General features: G+C 39.0%; 1 long non-coding RNA gene across 1 annotated transcript; it reads left to right on the forward strand.

Annotated features, from left to right (window-relative positions):
- LOC107210174 lies at nucleotides 1–1,182 on the forward strand. The gene is made up of 3 exons (XR_004499288.1): nucleotides 1–411; nucleotides 641–689; nucleotides 1,080–1,182. It is a non-coding gene; the product is annotated as an uncharacterized LOC107210174 (long non-coding RNA).
- The last annotated feature ends 9,671 nt before the right edge of the window (nucleotides 1,183–10,853 follow it).

Raw genomic sequence — 10,853 nt, forward strand, 5'->3', positions numbered from 1 at the left:
TTGAGCATTTTCCTCATTTGTATAAATATGGTATAAACTGCTCAGGTTGTGTAGTTACCTTCCCTGACAATTGTTCTGCTCTTTGGAGAGCCAAGTGGATCAGCAGCCTTTCCTAGGAGTTCCAACTTGCACTCTGCTCTATCTGCACCAATACTGCAGCCACAGGTACCTTATTGCATATTCATGGTGACAGGTATTTGTTTTCAGCTGTGCAAAATCTTTTTCCTCCTTCAGAGAAAAGTTTTCCAAATTCTTATGTATTAACAGTGCCATAGGGCAGCAGTGTTAATCCAAACAATTGAAATTGGTGGGAGAGGATGGTGTGAAAAGGGACTCCAGGTTTAGCAGGATCATCCCATGGAAGTGACGAGGTTTAGGAAGATTGTTCTGAGACTACTGACTTACTCAGCTGTAAGTATGGGATTTTTTCCTGTTTCTGTGCACTGTATAAAACAGAGATAACACAGAACTACTTTGCATAGCATCTGAGTTTCTCAGCTGTGGCAATACTGAAATGTGAATTTAACTAGAAGTTTCTTTGTCATTAAATAATTGCAGTAACGATTCTGTAAAGGAATGGATGACTTTCGTTTTTCTTTCTTTTTTTTTTTTTTCTCCTTGTACAATTGGAAAAATCCAGAAAATGTGAAGCATGAAACATTAAAGACAACAGCACTTTCTGAAAAAAGGTAACTTAATAAAATACAAGGAAAATGACAAAGAAAAAAACCCCAGCCATATATGTGTCCACTGACATTTTGGATATGAGTGTAACCAACAGTTATGGTCCTTCTAAGAGATTCTGAAATAATATTGAAAGAAACAGAGAAAAGTCATTCAATTACAGTTACAACTGAATAAAAACAAAGTATGAAAATACTCAATTTGATTTATATAGCAAAGCTACTCCCACAACAACAGTGTAAGAGGGTGAAATAGGTCACAGGCAGCCCTCCTTACATTGCTCAATAACATTAGAAGGATTAATCATTTATGGATTATCTCCTAGAAACAATGATCTGGTGCAGACAGGTAATCCAATCTCCTCTATCTTTCTAACCTGGTTTGCCATTTCACAGGAGATTGTGGAAGGGTGGCAAGTTTTTCTAGGAAGACATTGCCTACCAGCTTGAAACATGTAAATTGCTGGAATTTGCATCAAAATATGACAGCTCTTCTCTGATGAAGGTAGGTAGTGAAATTAGACAGGTAATTTTTTTTTTTTTTAACTAGGGCACAGAGGTTCAGCTCAAAATTATATCATGTTCACCCTTAGTTAGAATCTGTCACTCACAGAGTAAAGAGAGAAGTTTATCATTGACATATATCAGAACTAGAGAGAAAACGTTATTCCTGGGACTCAGCATTTTGCATAATATCCAGCAACGTGTTTTTCCTGAGTACATTTGTAGAAAAATTTGAATACAACTTATTTTTGAATGCAAGCCTTTCAGTGATGGCAGCCTCTGTAAGTCCATTAGATACAGGTGAGCAGCCTAACTTTTACTGATTGCTTGTAAATGTAATACATTGGGCTTTAAACAAACATCTTTAGCCACTTCTGGAGTGTTTTATCTGGCTGTAGCCACAAGGCCTGCTGTTGAATATATTAGGCTGTGCTAATTTCATTGATGAAAATGAACTCCATTGCAAATATTAATTGGTCAAAATATTGCAGTAGCAAAAGTGCACCATCAGTGATTTTTAAATGCTTACTTAGTTTTGCACGTAGTTGTTGTTTTATTGCTATAATAACGTTAGGCAAAAAATATTCAATTGCTATTACAAGCAGAGTAGGCTGTTCCCCTAGGTCTCTTTGTACAGTTAAAAAAAAAAAAAAAGAGGATAATTAGATTAGCAAGGTCCTGCTCTGTACAGAATTGAGAAATACATCAGGAATAATTGTGCATCGTAGTAGTAACCCTGAGCTTTGAGAAAGCTGCTTTAGTAGAACCATGTTAGTTTTTAACTCAGCCAATTTTTAATTACTGAGTGATCTACCTTAAATATATTGTGTCAGCTTTATGGCATTATTGTGTACTTTTTTTGTCTTTTTACTTATTTTTGTCTTCTTAAAGCATCCTTTTTTTTCCTGAGCCACATTTGATGGTTCCATGTATCTGGCCCTTTAAATACTAAGGCAATCACATAAATTTTAAAATGTACTTTTCTATGCTGCTTTATCTCTGAAGCCTTGCTGTAAAATAGCAAGTCAGAATTCCTTTTAAATATTTTAATATTTTAATTAATATTATTTTTATTTGTTAGTGTTTTTATTTAATATTTTTATTTAATATTTTATTAAAATATTTTGTTTTTAATATTTTATCTTCTTGAAAAATATGCACATATCAGAGCAATCATCTCTAAAATAGGTTAGATTAATTTTTTATGAGCAAAAGTGTATTTTTCAATAGGCTTTTCTTGATGTGGTACTGTACTAATAAGGAAGATGCAACACGATTCTGAGAGTAAATAGCTTCTAGAGCTTTTCTTTTTTTTTGACTAGAAACAAATAGAATGTAAAACAGCCCAGTGGTTTGGGCTACTTTTGCTGCTTCTTGGGTTTTCCAGTGTCAGAGGAATGGGAATCAGCAAACCTGCATTTATTTCAGAGGTTATTAAACCACTGCAGCTCTCTCCAACTTCATTTTCCCAGCCATAAAATGAGTACAATGTATTTACTCATCCTCATAAATTTTGTTGGAATGCTTTCTGAGGAGCAATATAAGCAGTATGCATTCTGGTGGTATTTCACTCATCCAGGGAAGGGCTGGTGGGATGCTGAAGGACCACAGAACCTTGCTGGGAGGTGAGGACAGCAGCTGCATTGGGTGCTGTCACCAGGACAGAGGAGCAGGTTTGGAGCTCTGCTCTGGCTGGGTGGGTGTTCTGGAGCCCCTCAGTGTCAGCCAACACCTTCTGTGGGTCTCATCTTCTGTGAGCTGAGAACAGGAGCAGACACAGGTGTAGTGAGAGCCCGGAGTACAGCATCCCTTAATTCCTGCTGTGAGCACACGGATCCTTGATCTTTGCTTTGGCAGCTTTCTCCAGGATGTATCTTGTCCAGGAGTATTCAGTGACATAAACCACGTGGATTGAACATGTGTTGTGGGTTAAATTCTCCCTCTGTCAGTTGCAGTCACGAATCCATAATGTGCTGTTACTTTGAAATTGAGTTCTGAGGTAGAGCCACCCATTCTGGAAGGTCTTCCAGCAAGGGGTGAGGAAGGCAGGCTGGGAGAGGTGGGGAGGAGTCACCCTACTCAGTGAAAAAGGAAGCTCTGTTACATCATGACTAAGGAAATAAACTGGACGAGATCCTAACCTTTTATTTAGCCTCCTTCCTCCAATTAAGTTCTGGCTGATGGAGAATTCCTTTGCTGCAGTCACTCAGAAAAGAGCCATAAAGCTGTGATGAAGATCCTCAGGGGAGCCCTGTGGATAAGATGTGTGAGGAGTGGCACAGGAAGGGCCTTTCTGGGGAAGACATTCACACACAGTGCTGTAGAAATTTGCAACCAAACTGGAACAGAGCTTAGCTAAGACATGTCTGGAGCTCAGGCTTGAAAGGCTGTGATGGAAGCGCAATTGCAGCCGTTTGATTTTGGGACCTCATGTCCCTTGATCTTGGTGTTAGAAAATAAGAGATCAGATAATAATGCAATAGATAAAAGCAGCAGTATCTGCTTAATTGATTTCAAGTGCAGTTGCATGTCTAAAGAGAAATGGCAGTCAACTATTTCTTACAGCATCTTCTACAAAATCCTGTGCACAGATTACCTGAATTTTTATTTGGCAAATAAGTATAAATTGGGAGAGTAATCTACAAATTAGCTTGCTTGCTTTGGAGTGTTTTCAAAGGAAAAAGAAATAACTAATAAGTTGTGTGTTAAAACCATTCCTTGCATTCAGACAGGATTTTTTTTCCCAGTGGTGCATCCCAATAAAATTACTTTTACATGTGGAATTAATGCATGGAAATGCTGTATTTAAAGAGCTTGTGTAGGGGTGATATATTTTATCAGGTAAGGATTGGCAAGCTGATGAACAGCTCTCCAATAGATTGTAATAATCTCAAGTAATTATTTCAAGGCCTCTTGAATACCAGTTTTCATGACAGGCTCTAATAGGTTCTTTCATGACTCTCATGGTCAGTACAACTAGTTCTCATTTTTAGAACTACCACCTCATATAAAGTCTGTACAAACCATGTGATTTTCAAAACAATTAAATGTAACAGACTTTGAGAGCTGCAGTGTAAACAATGCACATATGCACCAACAGCTGAAGGACCACATCTCCTCTTGCTTTTTCCTTCTGGTGTGATGCCTTCCAGAGCTGGCAGGTTGAGCTGGGCTCCACAGCCCTGGAGTGACACAGTGCCTGCCTGCCAGCTCCTCCTCTGCCCCTGAGTGCAATCTGTGGCTGCTGACAGCTGGCACAGAAATCAGGGATGGCAAGGTGAAGTTTGCCATGCTGGCCTTGCCCTGTCCCTGTGTGCACCTGATGTTGCTCAGGCAGAGATGGGGCATTTTTAGGAAGCTTGGCACTTTCATGACAAAAAAGACTTGTCAGCCAGGAGAACTGAATTCTAGAAGTGATGAGCTGTCCCACAGGGTAGGAGTGGCCAGAGTCTGCCATTTACTCTAACAGAAAAGACCCAAAACCAGCTACCAAAAGACAGAGCAAAGCATTGCCTCTGTAAAATGTTTTCACTCTGAGATAAAACTAGCATCCTTTACTGGATTAAGAAAAATTCTGATCACCTCTGTTTTCACATGGATTAATTATGTGAATGATCAGGGGGTGGTTATGTCTAGGAGTTAAGCTGGGTACAGAGGGAGAGCTGGTGCTGCTCCTGCAGTACATGGAAAGGGAGCTGAGGGAAAGGCTCTTCCTCCTGCCCTTGGTAGCAAGTGAACACACAGGAGTAGCAGGGGAGCTCAGGCTGAGGGAGGGTCTAGGAGGCAAAACCAGGCATGTCTTTGGAATGTGTTTGTATGGGAAGGGGCCTGTTTGACTGGTAATAACATGGACATATGTTTTGGTAAGATTCTCCCTTTATATCCTGTTTTGGTGTTTGGTTTTTTTGGATTTGGTCTTAAATTCCAGCTGTAGTGTGGAGTTGGCCAAGTAGGCCGTTAAACTTGTAAGATTTAGCACTTCAGGGCTACTGTGTGAATCATGAGCTTCTGTGACACGAGAACCAGGCAATGCTCTTGGCTTACAAACAGCTGTTGGGAATACTTAAGTTAAAAGGGTTATTCTTGTTCCTTTAGAAAATCCCCCTAATATTGTGTTATATCAGGATTTTTACATTTATCCAGCCTCTAATATTCCCTTTATAGGCTCTTGCCTACTTCATGGTGCCTCTGTAGTGGTCACACTTCTGCAAAGTGCTGTCCCATGGCTTGGTGGCACCAGCTGCTGGGAGGTTTGAAGGGTAGTAACTATTTGTTTGAGTTTAAACAATTAAAGCCTCACTAAATGAAACCCACTGGAAGGGAAAGCTAGTAACTGGAACACTGACTTTACCAGGAAAGCATGACTGCCAGCATAGGGGCACTGTGTCAAACACTTTGAGGAAGAAAAAAATAAATGTGTAACAATGAAGGTAACTGTACAATGGTATTTTATTACCATCATGTCAGAAGAACAGAGAGACTTACTAAACTTACTTCAATCCCCATCAGTTCTTTATAGCCTTGAAAAAAAATCAGAGAGGAAATTGTCTATATTCTGTCTCTTTAAGTTGATCTTTAATTTGCATCTCTAGTCAGATTTAATTATTAATGTTTGCAAAAACATATTCTGGTATATGGGCTATTTGCAAACTGTTCATTGAGATTCTCATTTAAGGTTTCTCTTAATTGTAGTTTTAAGCAGCATTGTGCTGATTTTTGAAATGCTCCCAAAACCATCAAGTGCTCTCCAGAGGATGTGCTAATGAGGCATATAACGGGACATTAAGATGAATTTATTATTTTAATTTACACATTAGAAGGTTATTTTGGATTCTTTTGTTACCAGTTTCTCATTAAAAATAAGCTAACACTAGAAAATGTTTACCTTGTAAAATTAGCAGAGGAAAATGTCTTGCTTATCTAAATGTAGGCAAAGGGATACAGTAGCAGCAGGACTTCTGTTATTATCAGCAAAAGGGTAATAGAAGAAAAAGGCAACTGCAGATCTGTAACAAGGTCTTCTGTTAGTCTCTGTGGGGCCCGTTTTTTTCCCTTATATTTCATCTGGAACTGCCTTTGTTTGCATTTCCATTTGTTTGCATTTCTGAGCTTATGCAAGAGAGGAACTTTGCAAATCTGTATAACTTAAAATTTCCAATGGGAAACTCCAGATAAATTGTGGCTGCTGTGGGCTTCACTCATCTGTGTAATCCAGGGGAGCTGTTCCCAACTTTAGTCTGGATGTGGCTGACTCAGGGTGACCTTGGTGGTGGCTGTTAAGGACTGGTGGCTGGCCTGACCCTTTCAGCAAGTGGTCAGCCTGGGAATGCTCCCAGTGCTAATACCAGTGCTGTTTAAGCACTAAATCTGTTCACTGACTATTCAGTGGTTGAGGTGTGTGGCTATTTGAAAATGCTCATTTTGTGACCTTTGGCTTCCATCCAGGACCTATTTCGGTCCTAACCTTTGGTTTGTATCCTGGCTTCAGGCTTGGGCTCTTGATCTTTGGTATTTAGCCTGACTGCTGGCCTTTGGGTGCCAGATCACCTCTTGTCCTAGGCTTGGATTCCAGTTTTAGATATTAGCTCTAACAACTAATATCTAAAATATCTTGCAGCTTGGCACTTAAATCTAATATCTAATATCAAAAATCAAATATCTAATATCAAATAAATCAAATTAAATCAAATATCTAATATCTTTCAGCTTGGCACTTAAATCTTATATGTGCTTTTGAGATTTTCCCCTTAGGGCACCAATTGTACTTCTTATGTTTATTTTTCAGAGTTTATGTAAAACTCTTGTAATCAGACCAGCTCAGTTCCAAATGCATCCTTTCCCTTGTGGATCATTAAATGGTGGAAGCAGAGCTGTTTGGACACTCTTCCAAGTGTCTGCTCACGATGGGGAGTCTCTTGGTTGCCTTTGTGCTCACATTTGTGTGATGTGCATGTGGGTGGGTGCCCACCAGCACAGCCTCAGCCCCAGGTGGCCGTGGCGAGTCTGCCTTATGGCTGGATGTCCAAAAAGCCAAAAGGAGTGCAAGCCTGATAAATCTCAGCATCCTGTTTGCTACAAATCTGTTGCTGAGATACCAACCTGGAAATTTGACCAAATCTGTAAAAACTAAAAACTCTTCATAAATTAATATTACATCAGCTAATTTCCTCCAAAAACATGATGTACGAAATATACAATGCAAAATCATATCTAAGGAAAACAAACACAACCCCAAGGTCCCTATGGTATTTTCAGTAGAAGCATCAGAAGGTTCTATTGCTTTTGGAGGTCAGATGGCAAGCTCCATGTTCGCAGTTGTGACTACATGCTCATGTGAATTTGTTTCCCTGGCTTTGCAGGGACTGTTCGCGTGAATAACCACTCCTGCAGAGTGAATAAAGGCATTTGCAATCTGGTCCCAGCTGGAAACTTATTTCTGAAGCCAGTTCACTCTCTTCATAAAGCACAGATTCTTTATTTTATCTTGCTTTGTGTTTAGTTCACATCATTTGAAATCTTTAGGTTGATTGCTGTGCCATTCCAAATTGCTTCCTACTGGAAGAGAGGTATATTTTATAGCTCTTGATTCTTTCCCAACACATATTTGGAATAGAGATATTCTTGTCTGGGAGGAGAAGGGTAATTGCTGCCTGCCTGGATATCAGTTAATTAGCAGTCTCCTCACCAGTGGATGCCTGGCTAAATTCACTCTTTTGCTGAGTAATTTATTAAATAACTACAAGTCTATTCAGGCAGCCTCAACAGTATTTTATAACAAAGCACTAATTACTTGGTATATTTAATGGTAAAAGAGATGTAAGGAAATAACAGGGCATATATTCTCAATTGCTAACCAACCTTTCTCTCACACCTTTCTCTTGGAACACAGAGCTCAGTGAATTAGCTCCAGTCATTCCTCAAGAGGGGATGTGGGCATAATTTTACAGGAGTTACTGACTATCCTTTTCTTCCTCAGTTAATGCAATCTTGGCCTGGTTTGGAATGCAGAATAACATTTCAAACAGGAATCCCTGTCATAGCCTTAGCAAGGCTGCTTAGATAGGGAGAATCAGCTCTGCTAAGTGCTGACACTTGTGCAGCGGCTCGGGAAGCGGATGGAGGAAATGCAAGATAAACCCTGTGCTCGGCTGCCCTGTCACATCTTGTGTGGTGCTGCTGTCCATTAACGTGCCACTGGCTTGGGGACAGCGCTGGGCTCGGCCCAAGTCCCTCGGCAGCTGTCAAGTGGATAAGACAAGCTTGCTGGGGAATGCACTAAGATAATCACAGGAAGGTGAAGTTGAATCTCATACGTGAGCTGCACTGAGTGCTCCGAGCAAAGGAGGCTGTATTCTGCAGCACGGAGACAGGATGGACTCCATGACTGTTCTTTGGGTTTCTGGGGGAGAATTCAATACATGTGGTCTGGAATCAGCACCTCATTTGCCAGTTCAAGGCACACCATTACAACCTCCCAGCCCTCCCTAATTTTTGCTGTTGTTTTACAAACTGAACATCTCCTGGTAGTATGCATGAGTTAAGGCAGCTTCTGAAATTTGCCAGCTCTTTATCCCCTTTGCTGAACCCCTACTGGAATCCAAAAGCCCAATTTCTTTTCTTCTCTTTCCTGCAAGCTAAAAGCAGCTGTTATTTTGAAAAGAGAGGCTCTGTACCATAGTCATTCTTCTCAGCAATTTGTAAAAAATGCACAGGTTTTTTGTTACTTTTGATGTCTTATCAGATGATTTCTGTTTTGATCTATAAAACATACTACTGTATAAACTGTGAAAATGGAAGGTTGGTAGATTTGATGGCTGAGTCTAACTCTGTTTTAAGACCAGTTCTGGCAGCACATCTAAGACATCTTAGTACACAAAGAATATGCACAGGTACTTCCTAGGTATTACTGAGAGTCAGTTTTAATGCTGGGATTTGCTGAGTGAGGAGGAAGCACACTCCTATTTTTGGGTACTCCTTTCCACTACATGCTTCCTTCAAAACTCAGCACTTTAACAATTGTTAAAATATTATTCTACACAGCATCATAGTTCATCTACTGCAATTTTTTTTTTTTTTTCCTTCAGGGAAACCAAGTTTTAACTCCACGTTTTAGTTTTCTGAATAGTTTAATGTGCTGTAGATTAATTTGAAGAGACTCCCATTACAAGCAACTTTAATAAAACTGGGCACCTGGCTTGTTAGCTCTAGTTTAAATGTATATGGCTGTATTTCATGATATGGGCATAGAAAAGAATGAAAAACCCTCCATTCTTTATTTTAAAAAATAATTTGCATTTTAGTTTCTTAAAGAACTTTTCTGCTACATTTTAATTTTTTGTTAAATCATGAAGCTTTGTTTTTTATGAAATGTGTATAGTACAAAGAAATAAACTATCATCTTAGATATTCATATTTAATAGGCAGAGACCTAAATGTTATATTATGATGTCTGTTATTTCTTCCTTGACCAAACACCTGCCCCTTCTTTAGAGGTGTTTGTGGTAGGGAAGTTTTGCTGTTGTTTTATCAAACAATATTAGAATATTAAAGCAGTAAAAAGCACAGAAAAGGAATTTTTCATAATGAAGGCAATTTTTCATAATGAAGCTCACACCAGAACCAAAATGTGTTAAAGAGCAGGATTGAAACTATTATAGCAAACACTGTCCTCTTGTTACAGACCAGAAACCTGGGTCTGTAAAAGGGTGTGGGCAACACAGACCAGAATAGTTTTGGGATTTAGTGGGTTGGACCTTGAGTCAGTTCAGAACATTTTTCATATGAACAGCAAAACTAAACTGGTCTTACTGGTAAAGGAGATGCAGGATCCCATGGTCCCATAAACATATTTTAAAAAATTTATTTAAAGGAGTAGTCAGTTTTTGAGGCAGAAAGGGTTAGTAATGGTACTTTAAAATGATGATGATGATGATTCCTTTCTTATTTTATAAAAACCTCATTACTAAAATGCTATTAAATGTTGTTTAGAATGCTTTCATTAAAATTAAGTTGTTGAGTGGAATTAGATAAAAAATTACCCTGAATTCAGCAGCCTTTCTGATGGAGGGTCCAGTTTGCTCTTTGGGAAGGTCTGGAGGATTGTTCACCACTCTTGCAGCTCCTGTACCTCACTAACCACTGGAGCTACTGTATTTTGTTTTTGTAAAGCAAGCTGAAGTTTTATTTCATCCCGAGTTGTTCACACTGACTGGAAGCACAGTTTGAGGTATTTCAGCAGCACATATAAAGATTGTTAGTTTGAGAGAAGCAAGTTTAATGGTTTCCTTTTATTTGATGGTGCACAGGACGTGTACCATGCATAGCAGACTTTGTAACTCAGTTTTAATTCTGGTATTTTAGAAAGCACACCTTTAACTTGAGAGATAGAAAAGTTATTGAAGCTTTTCTTGTCCTTTGCTCTCAGGCTTTGACTTCTCCCTTGTATTTCTCATTATTCATTAATACTGACATGCTGACTGATACATTTTATGATGCACAGGTACTCCATATGTATGAGACAGACCTGTCAAAGCCTAGGAGGCTTTTTTTTTCTCTACTGAATTGATTATCTTCAAAGTCCTGGCCCATATCTATTTTTAATTTTTTTTTTTGTGCAACAAGATCTTTCTATTTGTCAGGGGATCAAAGATGCCTTTAAACCAGCCT

This window comes from Parus major, chromosome 12, assembly GCF_001522545.3.
Source record: "Parus major isolate Abel chromosome 12, Parus_major1.1, whole genome shotgun sequence".
Taxonomy (NCBI): domain Eukaryota; kingdom Metazoa; phylum Chordata; class Aves; order Passeriformes; family Paridae; genus Parus; species Parus major.